The 19,404-nt window shown below is 41.0% G+C and overlaps 1 long non-coding RNA gene across 2 annotated transcripts in view; it reads left to right on the top strand.

Moving 5' to 3' along the window:
* LOC138804331 (uncharacterized) overlaps positions 1–19,404 on the top strand; it is a 46,482-nt gene that overhangs the window by 7,740 nt on the left and 19,338 nt on the right. The window lies entirely within an intron of this gene.

The following is a 19,404-nucleotide window of genomic DNA, read 5'->3' as shown; positions in this document are numbered from 1 at the left end:
AAGGATCCTTTACTCTCCCGCTCTCTCCAAATGCTGCCCAGCAAGGTCTTTCAGAACACGGAAAGGCCTGCAGGAGTCGAGTTCGCATTGTCTCTCCCCTCCCTCCCCCAACCACCTCAAGTACAAGAAAAAGGGACCGCGAGGTAAAAAAAAAGGCCAAGTGAGAAGAAGATAAAAGGAGTGAAGTGGAGAAAGAAAGAAAAAAAAAGCGGACAGGAAACTGGAGACAGAAAAAGATAGGAGAGAGAGAAACAGGGGTGGGGGAAAAGAACCCTCGAATGCTGAGTCATCCGCACAGGTCACTAGAAACCGGGTGCAAATTGCACCCATCTCCAGGGTTTGCCTCTCACTGGGTCCAGGGAGCTGGGGCTTTCAGCTCGGCGCCGCCTGCCGCCTTTGTCACCAACACGGTGCGCGCAGCCACCGGCTCCCGCGGTGGGCTTTGTTCGGTGGGAGCCGGGCAGAACCCGCGTCCAGCCGCGTCCCCGCCCTCCCCGGGCTAAGGACGGAGGGGGTGGGGACAGCGTGACAGGGATGGGGACCCGAGCAGCACCGGCGGGCGCCCGGGACCTCTTCTCTACGCTCCTTTTCGTAATTGAGCTGTTCTCCCCTTGGGGAGGGGACCCGGCTTGGTGGGAGGGGAGACCGGATAGGGGGAGCGTTCTCAGGCCCTCTCCAGGGCAAGGGACAACACTCCGTGCATCTGTGCACGGATTTTTTTTTTCAAATCGTATGTATGTATGCATGCAGAAATGGATGGGTGCATGGATGGATGGATGAAGACAAACGTTGAACTGGGTCCCACGTTCTAGGCTTTCTGGCTTAGGTTTGGCGGCGGCTGGCCATCACAGGTGAAGGCTTCTCGTCACCCCCTAAGATCTGTTCTCCAGAGGGGCTTTGGGGCCACGGGTGGGCGCTATGGACGGACTCTTGGGCGGAGGAGGCTGACCCCCGCAGCGCGCAGCTCTCGGTGGTGGAGGCCTGTGGTGGGGGACAAAGAGGTAGACACTGGAGCAAGCAGAGACCAGCGCGCAGCGCACGCACGCAACTCTGAGCGCACCCCGCGGGGCGGGGGGAGACGCTCCCGCAGAACCCCTACCCCTCAGAGCCCAGGCTCCTGCCTCTGGAAAGTTCGGCTGGTGCGCAATCCTCTCTCTTGCTCCTACTAGTACATTTAGCTAGCGGCGTGTGAACGAGTGTCGCCCTCTCCGAAGCCATCCCCTAAAGGTGTGGGCATCTTGTAAGAGTTGCTGCTCTGTTATTGTTTGTCAAACAGGCCCTTTCTCTTGGGAGAGGGTCGAGGGGCATGTGGTGGATCCCGGGCCAGGATTACATTAATCAAAGCATTATTTCCCTAGAGAAGCCGAACACAAATGAGAGTAAATCCTGATAAAATTGGATCGCGGAGAAATGGAACGCTTTAAGTAATCTGCGTTGCCAAAAGAGAGAGATTGGGGGGGGGGGAGAGGGAGAGGCGGCGGAGAGAGATTAAAAAAAGCTATGAGTTTTAAGGCAAAATCTGTACATCTTTGGCCTTAGCTTGGCTGCTGGGTCTAGGTCAGTGGATCTCCTTTAGTGAGAAAGGGACGTGGTCACTGTGGGGTTCAAGGTTCACAAAATCAGGTTTCCGGACCCCAAGCCCCTGCCAGTCCTTGAGGAACCCCCAGGCCCGGCCAAGTCCTTATGGGCGCGCCTGTGAGGTTTTGAGCTCTGTTTCTCTGGGAACATGGCCCTCAGTTTCCCGTGTGATCGGGTTTTAGGGTGGGCAACACTCCATCTGTGTGTGTAGGGAGTGCCAGGCGAGGGTGCGGGTAACCCCCCCTCCCCATCCCTACTTCTTGTCCTAAGGTCCACTGAGTTCGCATCCTCAGGGTGCATTCCCAGGTGGCCTCAGGTCGTTGCTCTTGGCCCGGGGAAGAGTTTGTGTTTGGGGAGACCAGTGGGGAAGCCAAGAGCGAAGTTCTCCTGAGAGACTTCTGGTCCTTTCTTCCCCACCAGGAAGCAATACTTGCACTTCATCCTCAAGTGGTAGGAAACTTTCCGATGCCTTGTGCAGCTCTGCAGGAGAGAAAAAAAGGAAACGCTCTCCCTCCCAACCCCACCGTAAGAATGGAGTCAAACTGGAGAGAGATCCCCCCCCAGGCACCCCAGGCCTCTTCCATCCCCAGGGATAGGAAATCGGATTGCGACGCCCGCGGCCCTTGATGGTGACAAGCGTTGACAACGGCCGGCCAGACTCTTCTGGTGAGCACTAGCCTCAGTTTCCCCTCCCTCCGTCCCCCCCAATAGGAGAGGCGAGGGGTGGGGAACCCCTTGGGGTTCGACCCCTACTCTGAGTCAGGCTGGCAAGACTCACGCAGGGCGCCCAACGCGTTGCGCCCTCTGCAGGTGGGCGCCGGGAGGGCACGCGCTCCTGCTCCGGCCGCGAGGGGCCGCGAAGGTGCCAAATCCAAGCCACCCGCCCCCCAATTTACCCCCCTCCTACCGCTCGGCGCGCACAAGCACAGCCGCCGCTCCAGGTACGCGGCGCCTGCGGGCTTTCAGGGGAGTTTGTGACGCGAGTGGTGCGAGACGCTGGACTGGCCGGGCGGGAGGGTAAGAACCAGGCAGTGTCACCCAGGGTGGCGTCACCCCAGACCCTCTCACGTCCCTGGTAGGCTGCTCCGCTCCCGCCCCTTCTCCAGTCTGTCCCCGGGGCAGCGGTCGCTGCTGCCAGCTGCGTTGCGCGGCGTTCCCAGCCGGCGAAAAGCCGGGCTGTCACCTTGCAGGGCGGGGCGGGGCTGTCTCACCTAGACGAGCCTGACTCTCGGAGCGGACGTTTCACTCGTGGTCTGGCGGAAGGAGCGGTGTGCGCGCGCGAGTGCGGTGCGCGCGCGAGTGCAGAGCGCGCGCAGGGCAGGGTAGGGCAGGACAGCGCAGGGCAAGAGGAGCTGCAGAGGCCCTGGCACTAGCCTGTCCTTTCTAGTTAAACCTGCAGACGTAGAGCTTATCAACACCCCTTCTTCCTACAGCTCTCTATTTGTGCATCTTCTGCCTTTCTCTATTTGGTTCCCAAAGAGATCTTGGTTGTGACCCGGGGATGTTTTGGGGCTCCCTGCCTCAGGAGGACCAGGGTAAAACGGAGAGGGGCAGAGTCAGCTAGAATTACCCCCTGAGAACATTTCCATTATTCAGCTTGCTCTTAGGACTGGGTTCCACACATCAGGAAGCCACGTTAGGGAGTGGACATCTGCTTGTTTTCTGCCTTGGCCTCAAGGAGGTTGTTATTGTTATTATTGTTATTATTATTGTGGGGGAAAAAAAGAGAGAGGGTAGGATGTAGTCTTTAGCTGACCAACTGTGGTCCCATGGTGAGATTTCAACTTACTCTTTTCTAGTGATGGGACATTGTAGGGGGAAATAAAGACACCCACACTTTTTCAGTTTTGAAATCATACTCCCTTTTCTCCAATCTGTGATATCTATAATTTCATACAAAGCAGGAGATGTCAGTGATCTCTCAGAGAGATATCAGAGAGACAGAGAAAGAGGGAGGGGAGACTAAGACTGGTAGAAAAAAAAAAAAAACAAAGTTGGGCCCAAATAAATTCCTTCTTCTTAAAACATTAACTAGGGACTCCCTGTTTTCTCCTTCCTGGGGACCCACTCAGTTTATTTTTCAACGGGGAAACAGGATAGAAAAAGTCAGGGAAAAAAGGGCTTAACTGTTTTCTCCTTCACGGAATCCAATTGCCATACTAACTTTGATGACTGGAGGTGATGACCACAAAACAAAACAAAAAACCCCCAACAACTGTTGGTCTGTCTTTTCATGGCCATAACATTTACACCTGAGGCTTTCCCATACCTTGGACATATATTTGTTTCTTGGATCAGTTAATATTAGATGCTTTTTCTTGATTGAGATTCTTAGTAAGATCTCTTGTTCTGGAGAAATATTTTAAGTAATATAGACATACACTTTCTGGCTGCCCCAAGAGGCCCTCAGCAGACAGTATCTTGACACAAGATTTCAATCACTCCTTTTCATAAGATAAATTAGAGGCAGTTACATTTTAACAAAGAATGTTAATGGTAAAATGTTAGTGTTTCAATAGATGAGCTTTTGTTTTTAGAATCAAAGTTTAGCTTTCCTTTGAATTATTTATCAGGCTGTTTGCCCATAGGCCTTCCTAAGAGAAGGCCAAGGTAAAGGGGGTGGTTTTACTTTTAATTATTTAAAGCATATGTTAACATAATATTTTAAAACTGGCCTTTTAGAAAAACAACAAATAATTGTCTGTCAACACCCACCTTTGGGATTGTAAAAAACAAAAATCAAAATACAACTTAATTACTTTCATACACAACAGTGCTCAGTTAACAGTTAACTAAAATATTGCCTGGCATTTCTTCGTAGCTCCTCCTCCTCCTTAAGTATAGTACAGTTTGGTAATATACTACACATATTTACACACGATGTAAATATACATATGCACAAGGGTAGATGTTTATGTACATAACATAACAAAATATATACATACCACAACTGAATACATTTGCATAGAACATGCCCATGTGCGATGTACCAAACTTCTATGATTAACAATACATTTTATAACAGATAGTCTCAAAATAAGAGGATGTGAATCTTATTCACGTCGGAAAGAATATTCAAAATTTCTTTTCAAGTGTGAATTGTGTTCTTTGTAGATGACATCACAGAAGTTATTAAAAATAGATTTCTGGTACTATTTTAAACATACTCTATTAAAAAGTACTATGAACTTGAATGTTTAGTGTGAAATTAAACAGCAGCATACTTTTTAAAAAGACATTTAAAATAGAAATATTCTATTTAAAGTCAGATTTTTTGCCCCTCCCCTCCCCCATACATTAAATACGATTGTTTTAGAACATAACTTTTTCATAGGCCCGGGAAGTAGCAATTGGATTCCATTCTTTTGTAAAGAAAACATTTTTAGTTATTTTTAGGGAAATTTATTTGTATTAAAATACATTTTGTTAGTCTGGTGGTAATTCATACTACAAAAGCAAATTTAAAGCATACATTTCATACCTGAAATGATTCATATTAATATGGAGTGACCTGTTTCTTATATGATTCTTTTAAAGTGTATCGGTGTCTTTGGATTCTTAGACATTTTTGTGTTAAAATGAAGATTGTAGTTAATATAAGGATATATTGGCATTTATTGGCAAGGGTCCAAATGCTCATTTGTGCTTGACAAATGTTAAGAGATGTTATAACTGAATTTACCTTTCAAAAGCTATTTGTTCTAATGCAAAAGAGGAACTAAAATGATAAAATTTTGAAGTGTTCTCAAGTATGATCAGGAGCTCATTCCTATAATAAGTTAATTTTTCAACATATTTGCTCTTATTTTTTATGTTTATGAAAGAATATATTTATTTTTAGAAAAATATATAGACAGGATGCTATTGATTTCCTAGTATAATTTATTATTATTTAATTTGGGGAGAGTATTTAAAAGGCTCATGACACTCCAGTAGTATCTACATTATAGCTATGAGCTTGTAAAAATAAAAATCAAATTAGCTGAATTGTTTTTTAAGGTTTGTTTCTTAATCACTTAAAAAGTTTAAAGCTAAAATGATGGAAATTATTGAAAGTTAAAATTAAATTACAAAAACTTATTCCTTGCTAAGGGGATTTTCTTTTCTTTAGTTAGGGGTTTAACTGCAGAAATAGTTTTTTATTTAAGAAAGTTTCCCACCTGATTTTGTGGTGTGATAACGGAGAGATATAGTTTATGAAATGACTTTAAACTGTACAGTGTTCATTCAAAAATTGAGTTGAGGAGTTATTCACTGCAAAATTGTAAAAGGATCTTTTCTGTCATGTTAATTAAGGAAGTGGGTAAAAGTCTGGTTTACCAGGCTCAAATTACATACGTAGAAAGATTTGTAAGAATAAATACTTTGGCATTATGTGGGCTAAAAGCAGACAAAACTATAATATAGCAAATAAAAAACTCCCCAGAATTTGGGCATCCAAGATTCAATTTCATTAAAAAATTTGGCAGTTAAAGAAAAGAAGGAAAATGCTTATTAAATCAGGGTAACTACAAAATGTTGACAGATCTCAAGTTTCATATCCAACTGGGTCTTAGGAAACTGCTGGGGTGTTGGTGGATTTAAGCTATTCTGTCAGACCATTTTTCATAGTGAATTATCTTTTCAGTACTTTCAGATTTAAATGCAACTTCATGGCCTAACCCTTCCTGCCTCTGTTTCGATCTGTCTCTGTCTCATCTATTTTTTTCCTTCCTTCCTCCTTCCTTCCCTCTCTCTTTTCCTTTCTTCCTTCCTATATCCCTACCCCAACTCTGTAAGCACTTAGACTATTTAGAAAGGCTCATAGAGACCTCCAGGGGATGTAAAACCTTCAGCTCTAGTGGTTTAAGATTAGCAACAAATATATGGTGTGCAAAGAAATATCTGTGCTTGCTCAAAGAATTATTATTATTACTATTATTATTTCTCACCCAAGTACTAGCATTTCTAAAAGAGAGAAACAGGTAGTGTCTATTAAAGCAAAAATCCTTGGAGAATTGAATTTGTTATTTGGGTAATTCAGGTATTCCTGTTCTCCCTTCCTCTTAGTTACTGAGAAAAAAAAATCTATCTTAACTATCATTAACTTGTAAGATATGGACTGATTTGACAATATATTGCTTGATTCCCCATTCTACCAATGCTAATAGAGATAGCCACCCCCTTTTCTCCAGGGAACCTGCATTCAGGTCATTGTCTGGGTGAAGAAATTTACCTCAGATTTAAATCAGGGGAGTTGAGGGGCCTGATTTGCCAGGCTTTGCTAAGGACAGTGATTGAAGTTATTAGATAATTATTCACCTTCTTCTTTGCCTCCTGAGAGGAGGAGACACATGCACATAATATAAAATACTTTAAATTAATATTAAATAGTCCAAGTGGGATCACTAAAGTTATTTACATTTAGCAATGAATTAAAATGTTAGCATTCTACGTTTAATGAATTAGGGGCTTAGTCTCCTTATACGATCTGACTCAGAAACATTTGCTGAACAAACCTTCAAGAGCTTTTTAGTTTAGTGAAAGTTGGTGAGCTGAGAAGTACGGTCCCTTTACTTTCTGTAGGGGACAAAGTGGAGACAGTCAGAAAGAGGACAAAGTTAAAATGTTGTAGGTGGTAAGTGGGCCTGGAGCCTATTTTAAAGTTGTCTTTGGAAGATTAGGAAGAGATTGAACATAATTTGGATTTTGCTAAAGAACATTGGCAAGCGTTAATCAAAGGCAGGTTTCAAAAAGATATGTAGTGGGAAATATTATTTAAAAAAGAGAAATTTAGGCTTTGTACTAGTAAACTTTGGTTTCTTCCTCATTTTTAAAGAAAATTTTATCACTTGATTTTGAATTCATCTAATGAAATATTCTTCTGACACATAAAGTCTGACTCCTCTAAGAGCAAGTAAAAATGTGACCTAGAGAAGACAAAAATGCGGTTGATTTCTTTATATATATGTCTTGATCATATTATATATATATGTATAAATTTTTTATACTAATAGAAACTAGGTGAACCTTGAAACACTGTGAGTGATAAATTTGGGAAATTTTTAGTAATTCCTATATCTAGGTGCACATAAAAAGAGAGAAATGCTTAATGTATTTAAGAGTTGTTTACATGGACATTAAACATATAGAGATTAGTGAATAAATGCAAGAAAAATATTCAACGTCTAAGATTGTACTATTGCTGACTACAACTATTAGTCATTGAATGCTTTTTCTTTTCGTTTTTTAAATTGAGCCTTCAGAAACTTATACAGTGTGAAATTGTTATAGAATTGCTAATTATTCCTTACCCCAGACCCTTTTCAATAAAGTGATGCCATCCATGGAAGATTTAAAGCAAAACAAAATCATAGACTTATTATCAGGAATTTCTCTCAAGCTAAGTATTTACAAGATTTTCTAAAAAAAAAAAAACAAAAAACAACAAAAATCCAACTCACTAATAATACCCATCAGGATATTTATTTGGCTTTCTTTTCTCTCTCATTTTAGAGGTATGGCCTAATTCTCCACGTTGGCCGTTGATTTCCATGGAGGCCACCGTAAGGTAGCCATGTAATTTCTTTATCTTTCACCTGCAAATTACACACATTATTTTGCAGCTCAAAATAAGCATTCCCAACGAGTTGCATTCAGTAAATGTCTTTCACAGCATTAGTACAGAACTGAGGTTCAAAAGAATATTAATCTAATACATTCCAAAATTCAAATACTTGTGATTAATAAGCATTATTATCTATAAATAAGGCCCTAATGATACTTTGGCAGTGTTGTAAACACAAGAATCAGAGGCAATTATTGTCATTATTGTTCAGCAAGTACTTCCCATGAATACCAAATGGGTATTGCTGTCCAGCTACTTGGCAAGTAAGGTTCTTATAAAGAAACAGATGTTGGCCAATCAGGCCTGGGCACTATTAACTGCCCTTAGCTCAAGACTCAGAGCCCTTAAAGAAAGAAAAGAAAAGAAAAGAAAGCCATCCCCAAACTAAGACATTAAAAACAATTGTGATGTGATTAAAAAAAAAACACAAAAAACACCCTTTATTGCAAATATAAAGGCATCCTGAAAAATGTTGTAATTCAATACTGACGTTGGTGAATTGGAACTATCAGCAGCCATTGTGTTATTCGGAACAGGAAGTCTTATTTGTGATACTCTTCCCTCTGTGATGAAGTACCCACAGAACAAAATCAATGAACGCCAAGATATAAGTTGCAACAGCGCTGAAATCCCTCCCAAGGCCAAGGCCATGATCAGGACATAGAAAACTCTTTCTTCTATCAAACATATTCTTTCCACCAGACTAGCACCTGTGTGTGTGGATGAGAGCTGCAGTTTAAGTTAAAGCAAGGTCTCTAGTCTCCACAAAAACAACACAGACCCATGGCCACCCATTTGCTCTTTACTCCCTGTCTTAGAAGTCAACAGAGAACCAGCTCTGCCCACAAGCTCATTTTTGCTTTAAGTCCAGTGGCATTGGATAATAGCTGATGTGAGTTGTTTTTGGTGGAGAGGAGGAAAACAGAACGTTTTGTGTATAGATTTTCCTAAGGGATTAGGGCATTAAGCATTGGGTATGTCTATATTTTGGGTATATCTATATTTCTTTTCTATTTTTAAATTCCTCATGCAAACAAAGCCTTATACCTTTTTTTTGTTGGTAATGTGGCTTGAACTCAGGGCCTGTGTGCTGTTCCTGAGCTTTTGTGATCAAGGCTAGTGTTCTGCCACTTTGAGCTACTGTACCCTCTCTAGTTTTCTGGGGACGAATTGGAGATTAGAGTCTTATTGACTTTCCTGCTTGGGCTGGCTTTGAACTGTGAGCCTCAGGTCTCAGCCTCTCGAGTAGCTAGGATTACAGATGTGAGGCACCAGTGCCCAGCTCCTTATACCTTAAACATGGTTAGTGAGAGTTCGAGAAAGCATAAATTGTTTTCCCAAAGACATTGACAAAGGAGTAACTCAGACAAGATCAAGACTGTGTGGGTGCAAGGTAGGGTAGGTGAGGTTTTGAAAAGCAGTGTCTTTGTTAACTGTTATTAGCAGTCAATTAAAGCATGAGAGTGTTAAGGGGAGTATTTGGTGGATTGTGTGCTCACTCACAGGAGATGAGTGAGATTGTTTAATATAGCCCCTCCCTGTACCCCTCAACCCTCATTTTTCAGCATCACTTCAGATTGGATAGGATCCTTCCTCTTGGTCTTCCTCATTCTTCTCCCTCCTCCTTCCTCCCTCCTCCTCCTGGCTAAGCCATGACTTGAGCCATGACTCTGGGTTGAGCTTTTATGGCTGATAAATTGGAGATTAGAGTTTTGAGATCTTTGTCACCTGGGCTTTGAACTGAGGTGTTCAGATTTATTGAGTGGCTAGGATTATAGGCATAAGCCACAGGCCTTAGCCTCAAAAATTTCCTTCTTGGTCTCAGAAAAGTGATGCCAAATAGAGTCCACTATTCTCAGAATAAACAGAAAATGAGTTTTTTTTTTAATTGGGCCCCTTTGGAAAATGTTCAGCCAGGGATTTGTCAAGAGAGCCAGGTGGCTGTGTCAATGAATGTGGACTATTGTGTGCCAAAGCCATTGGATGGAGGCGATTGCAGTCTACTTTCTCCTCTTTCTTGAGTTTGAACTCCTCAGCATTGGACACAATGTGCATTACCCACCAGTATTCAGCATCATACTCTCAGTCTCTTCAGTATCTTCTCTCGTTCCCAAGCATGTTGTGACTCAAATAATTTTTATAAGTAATGACAATCACAATGATAGTGCCAATAATAATGATGATAGTGATAAAAGTACATGTTACTGAGGACTATGTACCAGAAATATGCTCCTGGCATACATGGTCCTATTGAGGCATGTTAGAAGCCCTCTCGAAGGAAAGTTTGGATCTTGCTTTGACAGATGCACTGTCTGAGGGCTGTAGGGGTGATGTCATCCATCAAGGTTCCTTGATGATTGCACCAAAAAGGTTCTAGTCTTCCTATTTCTAGGGACACTGGTACTTTCTGCCCTTCGTGGAGTTTCCACACATTGGTCTTTCAAAGCCACTTCCATATTAGCTTGTAAAGCTTTCCTGGGACACTTGGTAAGCACAGTCTCTGCCTCCACCCTCCACCCCATTTCCTACTAAAACAAAGGTGGCAAAGGCTCTAGGGCCTCTTCCTATACCATAATTGGACCTTTGCCACACAAAAGCCCTTCATTATGATAACAGCGAGGGCTCACCCTATTAACCTGCGATGATTCAGGTTGGATGCTATAGGACATGGCATGTTTCGTTAGGGACTCCTCAAGTGCTGTTGTGTGCATCTATGAATGCTCACTCTTACTTTACATAGAGGAATGTGTCTGCTTCTCTGTGTAAGAACACCCTGGGGACAAACAAAATTTATGGATGGGAAGCAACATTCCTGTGACTTTGACTATGGACTTGGGGACTTGTGGTAGCTGTGTGGGACACCCAGTCAGAACTGATGCCCACCACAATGATTTCACCTGCTTGCTGGACACTGAGCTTAGTTCAGTGTGTGACCCTCACTATATACAGGTAGGACAACTGTCCAACAAACTTATGAATCTTGTCACTGTTTGGGAAAAAGTGATACTGTTTCAAACATACCCAGCAGCAACCATGGGGGCTAGGCTTTGTGCCAGCCTCGGGCTCTGTGCCCTCCCCTGGATAGAAAGGGGCTCTGGGGCTGCAGCTCCAGGCACTGGCTAGCTAGCAGAGTGTGTAAAAGCTGGCTTTTTGACTAATGAAAAAAAAGTGGCTTTATTTAGGGGCTAAGAGGAAATACAGTTAGCTATGGAGCTGTGTTCTAGCACCAGGGTCATAAAGTTTGAAAACACTTTGATAATGATTTCATTTTCCAGGAAAGATTCCTTGCTGCTGCTGACCCCCAGAGAACAAAAGGTTCTTTGTACAGGTCAAAGTGAAAAGGTTACTTGGCTTTCAGAAAATGACTTTCACTTAATTCATTAATTGATATTCTGTTTCATTCCAAGAAAGAATTTGAGGCTGTTTATAAAAATACATGATGGAAAGAAACTAAGGTAAGAAAAAAAATCCATTAAAGTTGACATGTACAAATGCAACCAGTAAGAGGTGTTAGGAACTCATATAAAATGGCAGGAGCAAAAGAAGGCAGAAGGCAGGTGCTGATGGCTTATGCCTATAATCCTAGCTACTCAGGAGGCTGAGATTTGAGAATCATGTTTTGAAGACAGTCTGGGAAGGAAAGGCTATGAGACTCTTATTTCCAATTAACCACCCAATAAACCAGAAGTGGTAGAGTGCCAGTCTTGAGCAAAAAGCTAATGGACAGCGCCCAGACCCTGAGTTCAAGGTCCAGATCAGCACAAAGCAAAACAAAAAAAGAAAAAAACCCAAATGCACAATAAACTATCAATCTTGTTAACTGTTATTTAAAAACAAAAAATTATACTGTTTTCAAGGTGAACTATCAATTATATGTGACATGAAAATATTCCCTAGAATATCTTTGGTAGGCTTAACCTCAAAGAAAAATGTTCAGAGGGGAATTTATGATGACATCTTTTGTATTCACAATAAAAAAGCTAATCTTGAGTCCGTTCGAGTTTTATATTGGAAGAAGGGCATTATGATAGTCTTTGACAAGCAGTAATGCTAGCAATTGGCATTTTACTTCCCATGCTTACCTCCCATAAGATACTTTGACAGTTTGCAAGGTATAGATCACATTTTGCTTCTTCCCAGTAAATCTCAGAAAATCACCAATGATATGTGTTTTACTGGCTCCTCTGTTGTTGCTTTTTTTGTTTTATGTTTTTTTTTGGTTTTTTGTTTAGATAGTCAAGAGTCAGATAATATAAAGATCACAATAAAGTTCCTTTTATTTAGGATATATAAATTCATACATCTTTTACTACAACCTGCTTAGTGACTCGGTTGCCTCATGTAACCCTTCTGGCTTCACATTTTCTCATCTGTTCAATCAGTGTGTGGGATTTAGTTGATCTTTAAGTTGCCTTCTAGTCATAAAATTCTGTTTCAAAATTTCTGCCATCTAGAGAATCCATTAATGTAAGCATGATTTTTTTTATAACTAGTTATATTTCCATTGATAGAGAACTTGCATGTAAAGAATACAGAATGTTCTATTATGTGGTGTAAATCAATAAAATGAAAATGTATCCATTGACAACATTTGTATTTCACCTATTACAGAGCTATGCCATCTCTTTGAATACAATACACTTTTATGCCCCATTAAAACATGCTTGACATAGCTTTCAACTACTTGCAAATGCTGAGAAGTTGAAAAACATAACATTTACAAAAGATACATCTGGTGCATATTTCTATGACTTGGAAGAAAGAATCATTTAAATACTGCTGAGCCATCTCCATATTAGGAGAAAAGATATTCCATGTCCATATGGGAAATTGGTAGTAAAATACATGTAGGTTTAAATTTCTCCAGCACATTTCCTTCGCCTTGACACATGTTAAAAATATGGAAATATTGATTAGGAATTAAATCATCTCTTTGGGTTGTTAGAATCGCTTTTCTCTAGAATTTTATAAGATTGTATCATGAAAGCCAGTGGACATGCTAGCAGTGGTAAGTTTTGAAAGAGACTGTAAATAGCATGTAACACACAGAAAAACTGCTTATTTAAGTTCATAACTTCTTCACTTGGGGGTCATGGATCTGTCAATTATCTAAAGATGAGATTCAGCTGGATACTGGTAGCTGTAAGCTAGCTATTCAAAAGGCTGAGATCTCAGGGTCATGATTTGAAGCTATCCTGGACAGAAAAGTCTGCAAGATTCTTATCTACAATTAACTAACAAAAAGCCCAGAAATGGAGAAGTGGTAGAGGGCCAGCCTTGAGTGCCAGCCTTGAGAATTCCAAGGGAGAGTGCAAGGTCCTAAGCTTATATCCCAGTATTGGCATAAAAAAGATAAGGGTCAGGAGTTCTGGACCTCCATCCTGAGTTGGTATGAAAGTGTGTGTACTTGTGATTTATTCTTTCCTGGAAAGGGCTTACCCCATACTAGTATCTCCACACAGTTCGTGATCCTGGTGTCCTGGAAAAATGTGAAGTCCATAAAAAAAACCCACCAGAAGTTGCCTTTTTCCAAGTAGCTTTATGTGGAGTAGGTAGCTGCTGATCACACGTAAGCCTCATTAATATAAATACAAGAGTGGCACTGTCCAGCTTGACCGTTCTATGGTTGTGTCAGGAATTTACCTCTATCTATCTAAATCTCAGAATCACTCACTAATGCCATCCCATTTAGAGCTGTAAGACTGCATTTATTTTTAGGTTGTTAATGTGGAGGTTCTGGGCAATGCAGAGATGAGGTTTTGCTGAATTGTACAGAGATCAGGTTGGGAGAAAGAGCGCACCTAAAAATTATACAGTCCTTCTAGAATGCCTTGTGTTTCCCTCATGTGAACAAGAACATCTTCCTTCTAGTGTACAGATACTTAATTGATATTATGGACTGTGCTTTAAATAGTGAAAAATGAGAAAATCAAGACTGAGGACACTGTTCTACTATTAAGGACACTATTCTTCTACCATGAAGAAGACTATAAAAAAAGGAGACAGCTATGTAAATGAAGGATTTTGTATCGCCTTGTCAATTTCTTATCCGTTGTCAGTTTGAATGATTTCTAAATCAGAAGAATGCAGAAGATCTGTTTTCCCATCAGTTCTGAGCCTAAGGAATTTGGAGCTGGAGTTTGGAGCCAGGAAACAGTCCTGCTTTGAATTCAGAGGCTTGACTGCTACGCACAGATGCCAGGCTTATGACAGATTCCAAAAAGTTCAGCTTGATATTACAGCCCTGAAGGTCAGAGAGAATTCCTTAGAGGGGGCAGAGGAAGAAGAACTAGAGTGGCCATGGAGTCTACATGGTAATGTGGTCAGCTAGCAGGCACCTGACTTTACCAAGTAAATACTGATCTAGAGGACATGGCTGGCCTCAGACTGGGATGTATTTTTGTATTTCCCTCTATTTGTGATGGGGTAGCGCCAATATTTAGAAAGCTCTGGAAGATTTTCCACCATAAGGTGAAAAACATATAGACTCAAGTCTCCAAAGTCTAATGGGCTCCATTGTATAAAAAAAAAATTGAGAACATCAATTTGATTCTTCTAGATGTTTTGAGTACTTGATGTTAGGTCAGTGTGGTAGCTGTGAGTGGAGGATATCATGCACCTGCACCAAAACAGATCCAAAACAACATAATCTTAGTGGCACCTCTTTACGTTAGCTGGGCTAGGTTCAGTGAAACAGGTGCATTTATTTATTCACATATATACACATGAGGTGATTGTCCTATGATTTCAGTATCAGAAAGGCTTTGAGAGGAGAAATAAAGTGTGTCATAAACTCCTTAGAACTGCTTCCTTCCTTCCTCCCTCTTTCCTTCCCTCCCTCCCTCCCCTCCTTCCTTCTTTCCTTCTTTCCTTCCTTCCTATTTGTGCTGATACTGGGGCTTGAACTTAGGGTCTGGGTGCTATCCCTTAAGCTTTTCCACTCAGGGCTAGCACTCTACAACTTGAACTAGACTTCCACTTCTGGCTTTTTGCTAGTTAATTGGAAATAAGCGTTTCTGGACTTTTTTTGGTGGTTGTTTTTGTTCAGTCTGGCTTTGAACTTTGATCCTCACATTTCATCTTCTGAGTAACTAGGGTTACAGGCATGAGCTATTAGCACCAAGTAGTGTTAATTTTACCAGTGACTCAGTGCAGCTCTGAAGCTGGAGGTCAAGAGGGAGGCACTCCATGAAATGGAAGATGATAACAGAGAAAGAAATGAACAGAGAAAGACCTCTGAAACCCTCCTTTGCCTGGAGCCGCATTGAGACTTCCTAGGTCCTTTTGCCGAGGACTTTCTACTCTAAACTTAATGGACAACACCATTAGCTTATCACAGTGATTTAAAAAATGGAATTGGTTATTATTATTATTATTATTATTATTATTATTATTATTATTATTACCATTCTTAATTTTTAGTATTTAGACTTGGGAACAAAACTCCACCTCAGAGAGGCTGAATAGTTACACAGGCAATTCTTTTTATTTATTTACTTTTTGTCGGTCGTGGGGCTTGAACTCTGGGCCTAGGCGCTGTCCCTCAGCTCTTCAGCTCCAGGCGAGTGCTCTACCACTTGAGCTACAGCGCCACTTCGGCTTTTCTGGTGGTTTATTGGAGATAGGAGTCTCACGGTCTCTCCTGCCCAGGCTGGCTTTGAACCTCGATCCTCAGATCTCAGCCTCCTAAGTAGCTAGGATTACAGGCGGGAGCCACCAGCGCCCGGCTTACACAGGCAATTCTTGAGACATCTCAACTCAGTTTCTACCTTCGGGTCTGTCCACGGAGGATTTTCTTAAGTTTCATGCAGTCATCTGGATATTTCGTCAATGTGAATTCCAGAGTAGTTTTGCTGAGTAAATATGAGAGCGCTTATCTGCAAGTGTTTTTTTTTCTTATCTTTCTTTTCCGCAGTGAATTCCCTGAGAAGAGTTGCAGCTTCTCTTATACACACTATTTAGAAAATACAACGATCATGACATGCAGGATAGTTTCAGGAAATGGTATTTTTATGTTTGGGATTAGAAAATATTATTTAAAATACAGGGACAATTCCTGTTTTATTAGTGATTCTAAGAATATTATATAAGATCATTGTGTTGTTAAGCAGCAAGATTTTACTGATGGAAAGAAGTATTTAAGAGGGTCTGGAAACGTTCTTTTTGAAGGTGTAATTTTCCATAAGAAAAGGCATGGTCTTGGGGCCAAATGAAGTGACACAAATATAATCACAGCTATCTGAGAAGCATACATCAAGACTGTGATTCAAGGCCAGACCAGTTAAAAAGCTAGTGAGGTACCATCTCAACAAATAAGTGAAGTGTAGTAGTTTATGCTAGTAATCCCAGATACACAGGAGGCAGAGGCAGGAGGGTCAAAGTCTGAGGTTGGCTCCAGGCAAAACTGAGACCATATCTGAAAAATAATGCAAAAATGCTGAGAGCATGGTTCAAGAGATAGGAGGAGTTTAACAACCTCATTAGAGAAAAAAAGAATAAAAAAAGGAAAAGATAGCTGGGCGCCGGTGGCTCACACCTGTAATCCTAGCTACTCAGGAGGCTGAGATCTGAGGATCACAGTTCAAAGCCAACCTGGGCAGGAAAGTCCATGAGACTCTTATCTCCAATATACCACTTAGAAAACCAGAAGTGGTACAGTGGCTTGAGTGGTAGAGAGCTCGCCTTGAGCTGAAAAGCTGAGGGACAGTGCTCAGGCCCAGAGTTCAAGCCTGATGATTGACAAACAAACAAAAGAAAAAAGAAAAAAAGAAAAAGGTTAAAAAAAGATACTAAATTATCTTGCAACTTGGAGAATCTGTAGGTTGGTTGGTAAATAAAATAGTTAACGTTTATATTGTAGATTTGGATGTGAAGAAAAGAAAGTACAAATTAATCAATATTTAAGAAAGCTCACAAGGTATCTATCTATCTATCTATCTATCTATCTATCTATCTATCTATATTTAGTTGGTTGTGGGGCTTGAACACAGGGCCTGGACACTGCCCCTCCACTCTTCAGCTCAAGACTGGTGCTCTACTACTTGAGCCACAGCACCACTTCTGGCTTTTTCTGCTTACATGGTGCTGAGGAATCGAACCCAGGGACTCATGCATGCAAGACAAGCACTCTACCACTGAGCCACATTCCCAGCCCGAGGTATTCATATGTTTTAATGGTTTGCCCATTTGGGCTGAAATAAATAATGTATTCCAGTTAATTCCATCAGTTCCAGTTAAGTTGGCGAACCATTTAAATCAGTAAAGGAATTAAGTAGGGCTAAATTTTAAAAATGGAATTGAATTTTGCTAATAATAAAATGTTGAGACAAAGGACAAAGATTGAACTAATGTAACAGCAATACTCAGAAGACACAATATTGGAAATGAACTTTACAACTTGGGGTTAGGGGAATGGGGGGGAGGTAAACTGGGAGAAAACGAGGGAGGGAGTAACAATGTTTGACAAGAAATGTACTCATTACCTTATGTATGTAACTATAATCCCTCTGTACATCATCCCACTTATCATACAGTAAAATTGAAAAACAAAACAGAATGGAATTGCATGGTTTAAGTAGCTCCAAACCAAAGAATACATAGGGAAATATGAAATAAGCATTTCTTTTTGTTGGCACTAAGATTTGAACTCAAGGCCTCATACTTGTTACCACTTGAGCCACCACACCAACCCTGAGCATACGTATATTGTCCTGATATCATTTGCAAAGTCCTGCCACAGGCTGCAAACATCTATTGTAGTGATTTGAGAAAAATGTACAACTTTGGGGTATATAAGGTAGGAAAATAAATGAGAGAAAGATTTCAATAAAAATCGGGAGGATCACAGCACTTTTTTAAAAAAGAAGTCTGCATGAATTTTGAATAATAAAAGCATTCCTTTCTCTTGTTTTAGTTATGCCTTCTTAAATAGCTTATGTCTATAGCAGCATCCTTAGCCCCAGTCAGAGGATTTGGCTCTTTGTGATTCTTCCCTTGTTTCAGATGTGTGTTTCAATGTGGTTTTTTCAAGTAGCCAGGATTTATTTACTTTGTGTGGAGGAGACACTGTTGACTAAAAAATTAAAATAAAAAAAACCTCTCACTTTTTGTTTTCTTTTGCTCCATGGGTTTTCTTCTGTTTTGCCTCTTTCTCCCTTTGAATGTTTAACCTTAACCTTCAATTTCCATCCTTTTTCTGCTGCAAGTCTCTGATTTCCTTCTTCCTGGTGAAAATGCTGTCCTTCCATCCAGCTTCCATCTCAGCATTTCTGAAACGTCTACTCATTCTTCTTTATCCATCCCTTCGTTGTCTTTCATTTTTCTCTGAATCTATGGAGAGAATATATTGTATTCTTCCATAGTGATTTTTTTTCTGGAAATTCCAAGCTGTTAGAAAATTCAAACTAACATAGGTTGATGATGGGCGATTACATTTCACATAGTTCCACTAATTTTCTAATTGAATTTGCTTCTGAATATCTTTTCAGTTGTTGCTTACGCTTGCCCTCTCTTCCCCATGGGCATAAGATATCTTTATTTTCTTGTTTGTTCAGATTCTACTTAGTAAGGTAAACGTTGGTCCTACCTAAGAAATTCTACTCCACACATTTCTGCCATGATGTTTCTGCCTTGCCATGGCCAAAGCCATAGGACCAACAGACCATGGAATGAAACTTCTGAAATCATGAGCCAAAATAATATTTTTCTCCTTTGAGTTGTTTCTCTTAGGTATTTTGTCCCAGCAATGAAAACTGACTAATACAGGGGCACATCCATATCCACCTTTTATGGAAAAGACTTGGCTGGTAGCAAGAAGACTTAAATAGGAGTTGGTAGTACATGTATGTTGTGTCTGTGGGTGGGAAGACAGACAGACAGCTAGATTAATGGATGAGCAGGCAGATATCTAATTGAGGCTATATGGTGACTACTGTGTGTGTCACTCTGGGTGAACTACTGCTTCTCTGCCTTCCTGTGCATTCTGGGTGATAATAACATCTGGCTCATGGGGTGTTGTGAGGATTTTATGCTGGGCATATCTCCAGTAAGTATGAATTTTCTCTGTTTTTACCTATGTAGAGACTTTGGATAACTTCAAATCATTCAAGTTATTTATAGTAGGCATGGTAGAAGCCTACTACGTAGATAGAAGCTAGTGATGGCAGAAATAAGGCTACTTGTACTGTGTCCCAAATACAGTTACTTCATTTTGATAGTGA

Source organism: Dipodomys merriami, unplaced genomic scaffold, assembly GCF_024711535.1.
Source record: "Dipodomys merriami isolate MVZ:Mamm:240054 unplaced genomic scaffold, mDipMer1.0.p SCAF_36, whole genome shotgun sequence".
Lineage (NCBI taxonomy): Eukaryota > Metazoa > Chordata > Mammalia > Rodentia > Heteromyidae > Dipodomys > Dipodomys merriami.
Note: the sequence above shows the minus strand (reverse complement) of the source record. Positions and strands in the feature narration are given on the sequence as shown.